Source organism: Rhyacophila brunnea, unplaced genomic scaffold, assembly GCF_057557595.1.
Source record: "Rhyacophila brunnea isolate RB1 unplaced genomic scaffold, BYU_Rbru_1.0 scaffold_23, whole genome shotgun sequence".
Lineage (NCBI taxonomy): Eukaryota > Metazoa > Arthropoda > Insecta > Trichoptera > Rhyacophilidae > Rhyacophila > Rhyacophila brunnea.
The window spans coordinates 18,282,805-18,296,272 of record NW_028232893.1 but is presented as its reverse complement, the minus strand read 5'-3'; the positions used below and the strand labels follow the sequence as shown (position 1 = coordinate 18,296,272).

The 13,468-nt window shown below is 32.7% G+C and overlaps 1 protein-coding gene across 1 annotated transcript in view; it reads left to right on the top strand.

Annotated features, from left to right (window-relative positions):
- The window catches only part of LOC147069625 (uncharacterized), a 174,572-nt gene that overhangs the window by 120,013 nt on the left and 41,091 nt on the right, over positions 1-13,468 (top strand). The window contains exon 4 of the mRNA XM_085950384.1: positions 4,176-4,230. The gene's annotated coding sequence lies outside the window, so the exon portion shown is untranslated. The remainder of the gene's footprint in view (positions 1-4,175; positions 4,231-13,468) is intronic.

The following is a 13,468-nucleotide window of genomic DNA, read 5'->3' as shown; positions in this document are numbered from 1 at the left end:
CCAAGCGAGGGGCTGTTAAAAGATATCACCTTTTGACAGTTCAGACGGCTAACTTTTTCACATAATTAACCGCCAGAAACGTAAATATTTATCACAATTAGCTCTTTTTTATAGTGATATGTTAGAATAGGCATGCAGGGGTACCTTTGTGAGAGGGTATATCAATGCATACATATTATGTAAGTAGTTCAAATAGTAAAACAATCAAATGTATAATATATATATATAAAAGATTTACCTCTCTATATTATACTAGATAACCCTCTGGTAATAATGTATCTTAAAAAAACGTGTGAAAGTTTTCAATTGACGATAATGACTGACACTGTGATCGGAGATTTTATCATGATCATCATCATTTATATAAGTTGTGAACAACCTTTTATATTCAGCATCACTTATATTATTATTATTACTAAAAAATTAGGAATAATTATTAATACTATCTACAGAGGGTACTGGTAAATTTGAATTTAAATTCTGAGAATTTTATTGTATAATTCCATTTATCTCGTTTTTGTACATAGTGCCTGAAGATGCCTAAAGGAATAGTACTTTACTACATTAAAACTCTAAATGAAAATCAGCAGCAAATACATAGAGCTCGAAAAAATACAATCGCTGACAAATTTTATTATCTAGACTCTAGAGTCTAGAACTCTAGACCCACAGATATTTCGAAAATTATTTGGCCTACAGACCCAATATCAAAAAAAGAATATTCAACGCTCCTCCGAAAATCTACATTCAAAGCGAATAAAAAGAACTTGCACTATTGTTAACTGCTTGTCAAAAATTCAGAAACAATCTGAACAGGTTTTAAGAATTTCGATACAAGGGCCACGTACTTGATAATAGGAACATCATTATTTACGGTCGGGTCTGATCAAACACATTTATTTTGATAGTAATTTACACCAGACCACATATTATTATGGTAATTAAACTTTACAATAATTGGTAAGGCTCGAGATTATGAAATGCTCTCTCGGCCCTGTAAAGTTATATTTTAAATAGAATCATGTTCGTGTTAGCAATAGCGACAGAAAACTTAACTCTCATCCCTTCTCAGGTAGGTATACGGATTCAAAAAACCTATGTTATTTACTTTCGCCGTGATGGTGCGTACCTATTGTTAAAACGGTGCGATTTTCAAACAAAAATCAAACTGGCTCTGCTTTAGTCATTAATTAATCATGATTACAATAATATATCGGTTCACATATCTTACTGGTGTATTATTACGCTGGTAACAGTAAGTATGTAAAATAATAAAATAAGAAACTATGTATTCCTGTATTTTTTGTAAATACATCTTTTGCAGTCTGTTTATATTACTCGACTTCACATTCCTGGCTTTGGCCTACTTTAAGAATGTCCTCCATTGGCTCACACCTCTCGTCAATTTTCAAATATTAAGTGCTTTCTATTTTCTCTTCCTCCATCCCTTTAGGAACTTGCATCAAGGTTGCTTTTGCTAGGGTACATGTCTGATTAAGGTCTTTAGTATTTTGTCAGCTGGCATCTTTGCGGTCACGGCGCAGACATTGCAGTCTGAAATATTTTTCTTTAAAATACGGCTAATTTTATTTTTATTATTATGTGCCTGGTACGCGGTTACCACAATTTGTTAATAGCGTTGTCAAACAGTGCTTGTGCCACGGGTTGGTCGTTACTGAATCAGATAACTATAAAGTTTAGCGGTTCAGCCATTATTGTTATTGTTTGTTCTGCGATTGGAGCATCATACACCTTTGATTGACCTACAGTGACGAATCGGAAAAAAAATGAAATTTTATTTCATATATTACACAAAATGTCACGTCACAAAATATAAACTCATTTATTTCTAAGAATAAGAGACCTGTACTGAAATCATTTTCAAAGTATTTGTTTTTACCTAATAGGAGAAGATAATAATACATATTGGTTCCACCATACAAGTGTTCTTCTCGCAAATAATATCTAGTAGCATATAAAATTTAGTCGACAAGATGACTACCAACTATCTCCAATCAAAATTTTTAATAATTTTTAATTATAATTTTTACTGAGATGGAACGTACTTAAACAATAATTATTTTTATGAAGTATTCTTCATTTTTAAGAATTATTAAACAAACTTCATCCTTATTTTTTTTCACTATATTTTTTTAAAATATGTATTTTGCCTGTGTGAATAAAAAAAATATTGTCGTAGTGGAAGAAAAACCATTACTTAATTCCTTACTTATTTATCTGTTTTTACTCTTATCATTGAACCATGCGAATTTATTAGCCACTAAAATGTAATAAGTGGTAGAAAAAACACTATATTCACGTATGTGTTAATTTAAAATAGACTAAAAATAGCTTTTCAGCGCATTTAACATGGAAGATAAACACCGCTTTGTGCCTGAAGCAAATACCTACGCCGATGATGTCATAAATAATATTCCAGATTGTATGGGAGAGCGGAAAGTGTTTATCGACAAGCCTTTTGTCCAGGTTAGACCCCTTGACTGGTATTTATTTTAAAATAAGTAATAAAATATAATATATATTTTTTTAGCCATATCCGATCCTAAAACAATCATATATATGGGTCTGCACACAGTGGAGGTTTGTATTAACATTTATTTTTGTTTTTACGATAAATGGATGTTAGTCACTTTCTCAATACAATATTAGGTCCATATTTCGACTCCAAATATACGTTGGAAAACAATATTTGTATTTATTTGCCAGACCCAGTGTTCAAACCGAGGATCCGCGACATCATATACCGCCGTTTTAGCCGCTCGGCCATCGTGGGTAGTTAATAATATTTGTAAGTAAACTACTGATGTTACAAAAAATCAACTTCAAGTTCCTTAAGTATGACTGTCGTAGCAGTTTTCTATATTTGCCAACATGCCATTGCCATATCCAACAGGTACTCGTCTCAACTGTCATCCAGAGTAATACTTCTGCAAGAGAATAATATTCTCTCTCAAATGGCACGTTCTGTCATATCTATTTTATGTGGACTTTTCGTTAGTCTCGTTACTGACAGCAATAACAGTTGAAACATACGTAGAGCGTCGATTGACGTAATAATTCCCAGTTCGGTTCTGGAAAAGGAGCAGTGATTGCACATTGAGTGAACAGTGAGCAAAGCGGGTACTGACAACAATAGTAAAGTGAGTTATTAACCTATTTCGCAGAGGGCGATTTTGTAGGTCGCTTTGTGATCATTGATAACTCTGGGCTAAAATGACATTACGTACCATAACTGTCATTGCAAATTATAAATATTATATTCAATTGCGTGAAACGAGATTAAAAATATGACAACATGCTATAAAAAGATATTAAGAAAAATAAGTATTATTATATAAAAAAAGATTTTGACTCTACAATCCGATATAGTTATTGATTCTTCTCAGATATATTTAACGAGAAATAGATCTTAGATACTTACTCAAGCTATGGGGTCTATACACAGAACAGATTAATAAATATAATTCCAATAGGCTATACCCCGATACACTACATTTTGACGTAGGGTTTTGAATGTTTGAGTGTATTACAAAAATGAACATTATAGACGTTCAATAGTGTGTGTAGCAACCTTCAAATACATCAATATTGAATAAGCATCAGCGCATAAACCGAGAGCAGTTGTCAGTACGAAGGAGAATCGTATTATTGATACGTGTTTAAGTTCATATTATATTCTTCTACACTCGAGATCGGTTGCCTGTTACTTCACACCCGTTATGTATTTCAGTTCCCATTATTTCTGAGTTCCCTGGGTCTATACGATATGTCCAAAAAAATATTTAAAAATAACATGTTAGAAAAAATACTGTTATATATTATTATACATGAATACAAGGGTTGGAAACCTTTGGAATTACTTGGTGGATGTCTATCCTTTATCTGATCTAACACATAAATCTATCATATTCTTTTAGGGACAAGAAAGTGCCTACAGTTTTTATTAATTCATCCCCCCCCCCTATTTGTTTTGAACCGCCACTTCCATTATAACCATATAAGTAAAAAAAAAGTTTGAGTCGCACTACGTACTATGAAGAGATGCATGGTGGGAATAACACGTATGTAAAAATGTGCTAAAGAAATGGTCACATGGTAACCAAATGCAAAGGTCTAAAAAAATAATTAACTTTATTGTTTTTTTTTCTTTACAGGTCACGAATGATGCAGATGAATTGGTGATACGAGTGGCACCTGCAGTAACACAAGGTAAACATAAATTTTTACATTTTCTTTTTATTTAACATTGGTTGAGCCAATTATGGTCACCTTCTTCCCAATATTTCCCAATAATCCAAAATATTGTCGCAAGTCCAGGCGCAACTCAGTTACGAGACATCATTCGACCGTTATAACAAATAACCTTCAGTTACATCAAGACAAATAGCGCATCTAGGCTTGTTACAGATTGACCGTCGTTAACTAGTACCTAATTCAAAGCGCATACAGAGTGACTAAGAAAGTTAAGTGCAGACCACGAGCGTGTGCAGTGTAACTGTCGTAGAAGCAATAATTTTATTCCAGTCTCCGTGCAAACTCAGTAAATCAAATTCCGGCATCCTGGAAGGCCTCTAAATACTATCTATTGAGTGTATACGGCGGAGCTACGAGATGGTGGTATGCCCTGGAAAGAAGTAAGAAGACTGGCTAGCAACAGTGATTCTTGGAGGCGCCGCGTGGTGTCCATATGCACCAACTAAGGAGCGGATATGGCCGAAGAAGAAGAATAAGTAGACATAGCTTGAATAAGAAGCAATCTGGCCATTCAACCGGTACAAAACGTTCAAACAGTAGAAGCAGAGATCACTGGAATGGTGATATGGTTAAGGCGATATGGTTAAGCTGGGGCACGGTATAAAACGATCGTGACTGCGCGACGCGAAGATTGTGCAAACGACGCGTGCAGAACAAAACATAATTTGTCATAAAAATTCAACATGCGTCCATTTAGTATTATGTTTATTGTTCTATTTATAATAATAATAATATATTCATTGACGTGTTTTCTTTTTCAAGTAAATGGGTAACGCTTTTTAGTCATCTTTACAGGATTTCAGAATTAATTCCCCCGACGCCATCACAAAACAAATTGACGTGTTTACAGCTCGACTTTCGCTCTCCGATTGGCAGCCAGTCCGAAATTTCGTCGTACCTATGTTTGAAAATTATTTGCCGTTTCATTGAAGTATGCTCTTAACTCATTCACTGTTGACTAGATAATGACTTTTTAATTACCACCTTTAAAATGCACGTTATTTACATCGATCGGCCGCCTGGTCATTACGCGCCAGGTGCGTCTTCAGCGTCCAAAGTATTAAGTTCTGTGGCGCGACAATGCAATCCACAAGATTGAAAAAAAAATCAAATTGGAGAGGTTTTTATCCAGTAGTGGATCGATTCAAATTAATCTTCTTGTTTGTCATGTCGCGCCTTCAATGGTTACAGAGGTAATATTCCTAAGCTTGTAGGATCTTGTTAATATGGCATTTTGGTGGACATGCCTTATAATCGTATGGTGGTGATTTTGATCTATTTGATAGTGTGTGAATGTATTGTTCGTAGGATTACTCTACTGGAAAACTCTGTCATAATGAATTGGTTGTATCTACGTTGCAACTTTGTAAGTAGGAAATTGTGTGTATAAAGAGAAACAAGGATCCGTCACGTCTCGTTTGACAAAATTTGTCACAGTACCCGACTTGTAACAATACAAAAATCGTGGTAAGTGACTATGTAATCAAAAATTAAGAGCGATTTCATAGTGCTGTGATTTTATTGTATCGTTATATATAACACGGTGTTAAGTAAAATGGGCTAGGAAGTTACATATTATTGGTATCTATAAATGACGGTTACAAACGTAACTATTTACTTGAGTGCAAAATAGAGTTTTATCTAGTAACAAGTACACTCTAATCAAGGAATATATTATTTAATTATGTTTATAATCTTTAATGTTACCAAAAAAACGTTGGTCGCGTTGCAACCAAAATCAAGTAAGTTATAAAAATTACTAAAAAACCTCCAGTGCTAGCAGAAGATGAAAAGGGAACAACTAATTCAGAATTATGTAGTGTATAGTGAATGAGCAATTCTTGGCCATGGGGAAAGGAATGAAAAGAAACAGATTAAAACTATTGATAAAATATACCACCGCGTCTTATTTTACCACGTTTTTCTTAGCTCGTATTCGTATTCCGGTGGTTCTTTGTCCGGTACAAATCTTGCAATCAATTTTTAACTAACTCCCCGACTAGTTAGACATTTTAAACTTTTAAAATATATCTGAACACGATGCCAATGCATTTTTTTAATACTTTTAGCCATCTTTAAGTAGAATTAAATTCATTTTCAGTTAATTCTGTTTTGTATGAAAAGTTATTTCGACACCATTATTGGTTGCTAGGGGTCTGCGGTCCTAGCAACTAAATTATTAATATATACGTGCGTTACTATGGAAATCAATATGACATGTCAAGTACAATTTTTTTTTGATCGTTTAAGCTAGTCAAGTCAAGTTTATATGGTTCAACAGAAAATTTAAAAACGTTGTATATAAACAGTTCTTTTTATCTTGTAATTATTATTATATTGTTATCATGGCGTGATTGTGTAATCAACTGTCAGGACACCACCCCACCTTTCATATGCATATAATATACGTACATTCACCATTTTGAAACTGTATTAATTATTGGGGTTTCGGGTTAAAAACTACACCTATCTCAGATAGGACATAAACGGAGATAATATGAATGGCGAGATTTGTATCAAAACCAAAATGACAAGGAGTGCATTTGTGTGTATAATATGTAATTTTTGAAATTTGATTCATCTTCAGCATTTTATTGAGACATTTGACTGAACATAGAATAATATTTTTGGTTTTTATATAGTCGGCTTTGGTGCTAGTACAAGATTCAAAAGACATAGCTACAGACCTTCTAAGTGTAAGTGAATCCTAAATTCAATTTTTCAAAAAGTTAAAAGTATAAGATAAAATATATTTATCTTAAGAAAGTAAGCATTATAAAGAAAGTAAGCAAATCGCATAGTATGAAGTCTTCGCCACTGAATTGTAGTAAATACATATTTAATTGTTTTGATAGCATTTAAGTACTTACCACTCAACTTCAAAAGGTCATTCAAGCATTAATTACCATTAGATGCAAATTTTATTATTGACACTTTAAACAATGGTACACTAACCAACCACCTCTTTTGCATATTGTATAACCAGCTGGTAAATTGTGCGCTTAGGTGTTTATCTTTGTTAGCAATAATCATTCAGCCAACATGTACTAAAATATGCCTCCTTTTGTCATTATTAATTAGGTAAAATACATAAAACTTTCTCTTTGGCTCAACGTTTTATGTAGACAAACTCGTAAATATGCATTTAAAATAAACAATAATTATTTATTAACTTAACAAAACCACTCGTGAAATCATTAACACGACACATTTTCAATGTATTTGTATAATGAAAGGTTTGAATAAATAATTTTGAAATCTATTATTTAAAAAACGTGACACCTTTCCCTAAGCCTAAGCCAACCTAATCTAAATCCCCTATTCCCTTCGTTACAAACAACACAATATGAAAACAAATTTGGTCGATGGAATATATTGATATATAGTATCATTGTCGAAAACATTTTTACAACGTTTTTATTAGGTCGTATTCTTGTTTGTCCGGTGGTTGTTTATCCAGTACAAATCTTGCAATCGATTTTTAACTAACTTTCCGACTAGCTAGACATTTCAAACTTTTAGAATATATCAGCACACGATGACAATGCATTCTTTTAATTGTTTTAGCCATCTTTAAGCAGAATTGAATTCATTTTCAGTTAATTCTGTTTTGTATGAAAAGTTATTTCGGAAGAAATCCGTAAAAAGTAAAACACTATTATTGGTTGCTAGGGGTCTGGGGTTGGGGTATTATTAATATATACGTGCGTTACAATGGAAATCAAAATGACATTTCAGTATTCTATATTTGTTTGTTTGTTTTTTATTTACTTCATATCAAGTACAAGTTTGAGCATATTGAGCTTAATAATTCAACAGAAAATTTAAAAACGTTTTATATAAAAAGTTATTTTTATCTTGTAGTTATTCAGACTTATAATGGTTTTTCTGGGGCCCGATGATATTATAATTTGTCTTGAGACATGAGGCATGAGAGAAAATATATTATGTAAATGTGTAGGATACAGCAAGACAGGGAGAATATGTGTTAAAATGGGTAAGAACAGAGAAAATATACACGTTAACGCAAATTTTAAACTTGAAAGATAAACTGGCACGCAAATAAAGGAATTGGTTCGTGAGAATAGTTTGACATATGTTTACAGTGCAGTACTAGCTTATCGAGTATAAAAAAGTAGTACCTAAACGACATTGTAATTGATAATTATTTATGGCATATTGACAGAAAGGTATAAAGAAGTAATAGTATCATGATAGGAAAAACGATTTTGAATATTATATAGATATATGAGAAAATATCAATTTGTAAAAGAATAAGCTCGATTCAAAATGAGGAGATTTCGGGAGTGGAGAAATCAAATTTCTCAGTAATCATTTATATTGCAGAATAAAGCTACAGGTATCCAATGATGTTGACAAGTGGCACTGACACCTGGTAATTTTTTCTAGCCACAATATATCAGACCACTACCTATTAGCGCGTAATGCCCAGTAAAAACACATTTGAATCAATGAAACATCAGCTCTCTTTGGTTTAGGTTTAGGACATTAGTTTGGGCTTGGAGCAATGACGTTCCTAGGTAAAGTGCTGCTCTTAGGCATACACTTAAAATGACGCCCACTTTCATTTTAGTCTCAAAGTGTAAGAACATTATTTGTTATGTTACGTATCTGCTTATTTTCTTTCCTATATATTTTCTGCAACAAAAAAATTGCATACATGTCCATGAAACCTACACTCAAATATCGTAATCTTTAGGTACATGGAAGTCTGAAGAGCTGACAGTTTTGGAGGCCCCCTTGTAAAAATATTCTGTGCGATAAACTACCATTAGGTTTTACAAAACAAAAATAGATTAGGTTGCAACGATTTTTTATGCTTCTTGGAAAACCCGCCACACTAGAGGTTGTAATATTCGTATTTGTTTCTACAATTGCTGCCCTTTATAATGTGCCACTCATAAGCATCGCATGGCCTACCTACCTCTACGAAACATTATTGGTTTGGACATACATTGGCAAGCGTTTAATTGCTACGTGATATCATATTATAATATTGAGCTGGGCCCTGGAAGGTAGGATGATTAAAGGCTTTCAGAATGTGGATTTATTCAAAGGAATCCTGTACCTACTGGTCATCGCACTATTGAAAATTGTCAAGAGGTACGAGAAACTTATATTAAAAATATTCTTTGTATATTATGAATAATATTGCAGTCTCAATATAATAATATGTATAATATACGACTGTCAAGTAATTGTTACAACTTTCATCTTTTATGGAGGAATAATAATGAAAAAATTATATTCTCAATGGCACACATAGCGTGAGACCAAAGATAAAACAAACAAACGGACTATAGACAAACGGCTGAGAGACTGTCATAGATAATATTATAATTTAAATAATTTCCAATAATAATGCATATTCATAGATAATAAATGTGAATCAATGGGTGTGTGTAAATTCAAAGCATCAAATTGGAAACAGCAATGAAGTTGTAAATTTTATGGGTTGTCTATATTATTCTTGTTTATAGGTATTTTTACAAGACATGCTTTATAGTTTTCACCCTCTTAAATCTCATAAGTCACTAATGCTGTTGAGAGATTTTTGCCTATTATCGCAAAGGATGATTTCCAATCCTGGTGTTCTAAATAATTTGAATTTCCATGCGCCTATCAATTACCTACGTGGTCGCAGCCATGATCTATTCTGGGTTGGAACCGTTTCCTCGTGGCAAGCCTATCAGGCACAATTAGCGAGAGGTGCAAAACTAGTCAATACACTCCCCAAACACAGACATTTTCAGTGACGTGCTGTGTATTTTATTTTTATTATTTCTTGAGTTCTCTCTTGTGAAGGTAATATTTTTTATAATATAAATTTCATGTAGTCAACGTCTTCAATTTAGATTTGTTATGTCCACAATGTTAATAAATAAATAAATGAAAATAAAATATGCCATTTAGATGATTACAAACAGGGCCGAATTCATCATAACTATACTTATCCCTTTCGGGGTTCCCAAATTGGTAAGAGCCCCGAGGCATAAAAAATAAATTAAGAAAAAAAATTGATACAGACCAAACAGTTGCCGTGTAAGAATAAATTATTATTTACCAGGTTCAAAGTGGGTTTTAACGTAAGTAAGTAGTAATTACAAGATAAAAAGAACTTTTTATATTTAACGTTTTTAAATTCTGTTGAACCATGTAAACTTGACTTGACTAGCTTAAACGATCAAAAAAATATTTGTACTTGACATGTAATATTGATTTCTATAGTAACGCACGTATATATTAATAATTTAGTTGCTAGGACCCCAGACCCCAGCAACCAATAATGGTGTCGAAATAACTTTTCATACAAAACAGACTTAACTGAAAATGAATTCAATTCTACTTAAAGATGGCTAAAAGTATTTAAAAAAATGAATTGGCACCGTATTCTGATATATTCTAAAAGTTTCAAATGTCTAGCTAATCGGGGAGTTAGTTAAAAATTGATTGCAAGATTTGTATTGGACAAAGAACCACCGGAATACAAATACTAGCTAAGAAAAACGTTGTAAAATAAGACGCGGTGGTATATTTTATCAATAGTTTTAATCTGTTTCTTTTCATTCCTTTCCCCATGACCAAGAATTGCTCATTCACTATACACTAGGTACATAATTCTGAATTAGTTGTTTCCTTTTCATCTTCTGCTAGCACTGGAGGTTTTTTAGTAATTTTTATAACTTACCTACTTGATTTTGGTTGCAACGCGACCAACGTTTTTTTGGTAACAATAAAGATTAAAGTTAGTTAAAAATCGATTGAAAGATTTGTACCGGACAAAGAACCACCGGACAAATAAGAATACGAGCTAAGAAAAACGTTGTAAAAATAGCATGTACCTAGTTAGTTTTAATAAAATTTAAGCACAATAATTGAAATCAATGGCAAAAAACATGCTACCGAAAGAAATATATATAGCCCAGGGCTCCTTCTTCATGCGTAAATCCTACCCTGATTACAAATGACTATGTGATTGAGTCCAACATAATTATTATAAATTTAGTTTAACCATTTAAGCGAAATTTGAATCGTATAAAAACAGAGGGTTTAATTGGTTGAATTAATAACAGTAACTTTATTGCCAATGCGCCAATATTAACAGTCAGTAATCGTTAAAAACTTTCACAGGTAAAAGTCATTAAGTTCCCAACAATTAAAAACAATTACGAGCCAATCTATTAAAGTAAGTTAGTAGTCAAGTGTTAAAAAAAAACGTTGTTCAATTATTTATTTAAAAATTATAATATGTAACAATGTAACACTTCGAGCATTTATGTAATTTCAATCTAATTGCTTTATGTAATTTTAGGAAATCGGTATACGCAGTAATCTCTTAAATATATTTAGAAAGTAATTACTGTATGTTTTTAAGAACTTTAAATGTTATTGCGGCTGTAAACTGATTAAATGAAGTGTTATACCATCACGCAAAATACATAAGAATAACAATAACCTATATTTGTACCAGTGTCACCAGCGGGGGTCGATCCACTGCTTCTACTTCAACTCTTCAATCCCTAGTGCTTTGCTGCCATGAACATTTACCGAGCTCGTCGGTGCAACGGATTTTAGGGCGCCCCTGTGGTCGTATTTGTATTATAGTGCTCCTTGGCATCCCACTATATGATGGTATTTATCCAGAGGTTGTCCACCCATATAAATATTGAATTCCATAAAAAGAAAAATTATTTTATTGCTTTAATATATAAATACGATGGTTCATCGCAGCGGTGATTTTCTTTGACGCAATAAACTCGTAAGAAGATTTGAAATGGGCCTCGAAACAATTTAAACTAATCATACAAATATTAAATTATACCGAAATATTAAAAAATATGTAATATTACCTAAAGCATAAGAAATCCTCGCAACTAACATCAAATCAAATAATAGATACGTAGTCATACAAAAAATAAATAAACCACTTATATTGTTGTGTGTAATCATTCACATCTTTTTTATATCATGTCCGATGCTAGGAAGAATAACTAGAAATAAATGCTAGCCACTAGCTAAGACTATTTGTTCCATACTCAAGGTCCAAACACACATTTAAAAACAACGTATGAATTTTGTCAGATCCGGAATTTGAACCCAAGACCCTCGGCATTATAAGCCAACGCGGTAATCACTTGGCCATCACGGGCGATTCGCATCTTTAATAATTATTAGCATTAGTTACAGGATGTGCTTACAGGAAATATGTACATTGATATTTTTACCAGATACGTTCGCATCAGTCAATGCGTCGGGCCTGTAATGTCTCCAAGCCCAATACCACCCTTTCGCAAAGAACACAGCAAATAATGTTGATTCAAATTGAATGGATTCTTTATATTTTTACAGATGAACAAACATTTTTCATCAAAATAATGAATGTAACATCACCCCCTCTAATCATTAAATAAATGCATTGGCCATTCAATATTCTGAGAATCCACGTGCATCATAGTAAGTATAGCATCCGGCTTCACCATTTAGATACCTCCAGCGTTCCACCAGCCTGTGACAAGATGTCCCATTTCCCATGGTGAGTAGGTGATGGAAGGTATGTGGGTACACCATTTCAATGACACGCCACGGCACTTGGTTTTCTACTGGCATGTCCCTCGACTTCTTTCATTGCATTGTCTTACAAGAGGTGCATCTCAGATTGCATCTGCGACCAGAGCCGGACCAAAGAAATATTAATTATTAAAAACAATTATTGCTTAATTACTTACTTACTTGAAAGTTGGGACTAGTGAAAAATAATATATAAATTTAGTACCTACCTAATATAGACAATAGATAAATAGTCTATAGAGGTAAGTAATTTGAATTAACCTGTATCCCTAATATTTTTAACAATAACAAACATCAAAGCAACGATAAACAACCCTCGGGTCAATTGGGCCCAGAAAAGTGTTGTTAATTGATATCAATTTTAAAATAATCTGTTTGGATACTTTGTCGAAAAATATATATCAGAATGTTTTTGGTAAGTATTTATTTTTCCCCTGCCTTCGCATTTCAGTCAATAGTTATATAAATCATCAAATTTATATAAGTATATTTATAATGCCAAGATAAAATTTATTTTTTATGAATAAAAAGTATAGTTGTATTAGTTACTATGTCATATTACATTGGCTATTTAAAACCGAAGACATGTTTGACTTGAACTAGA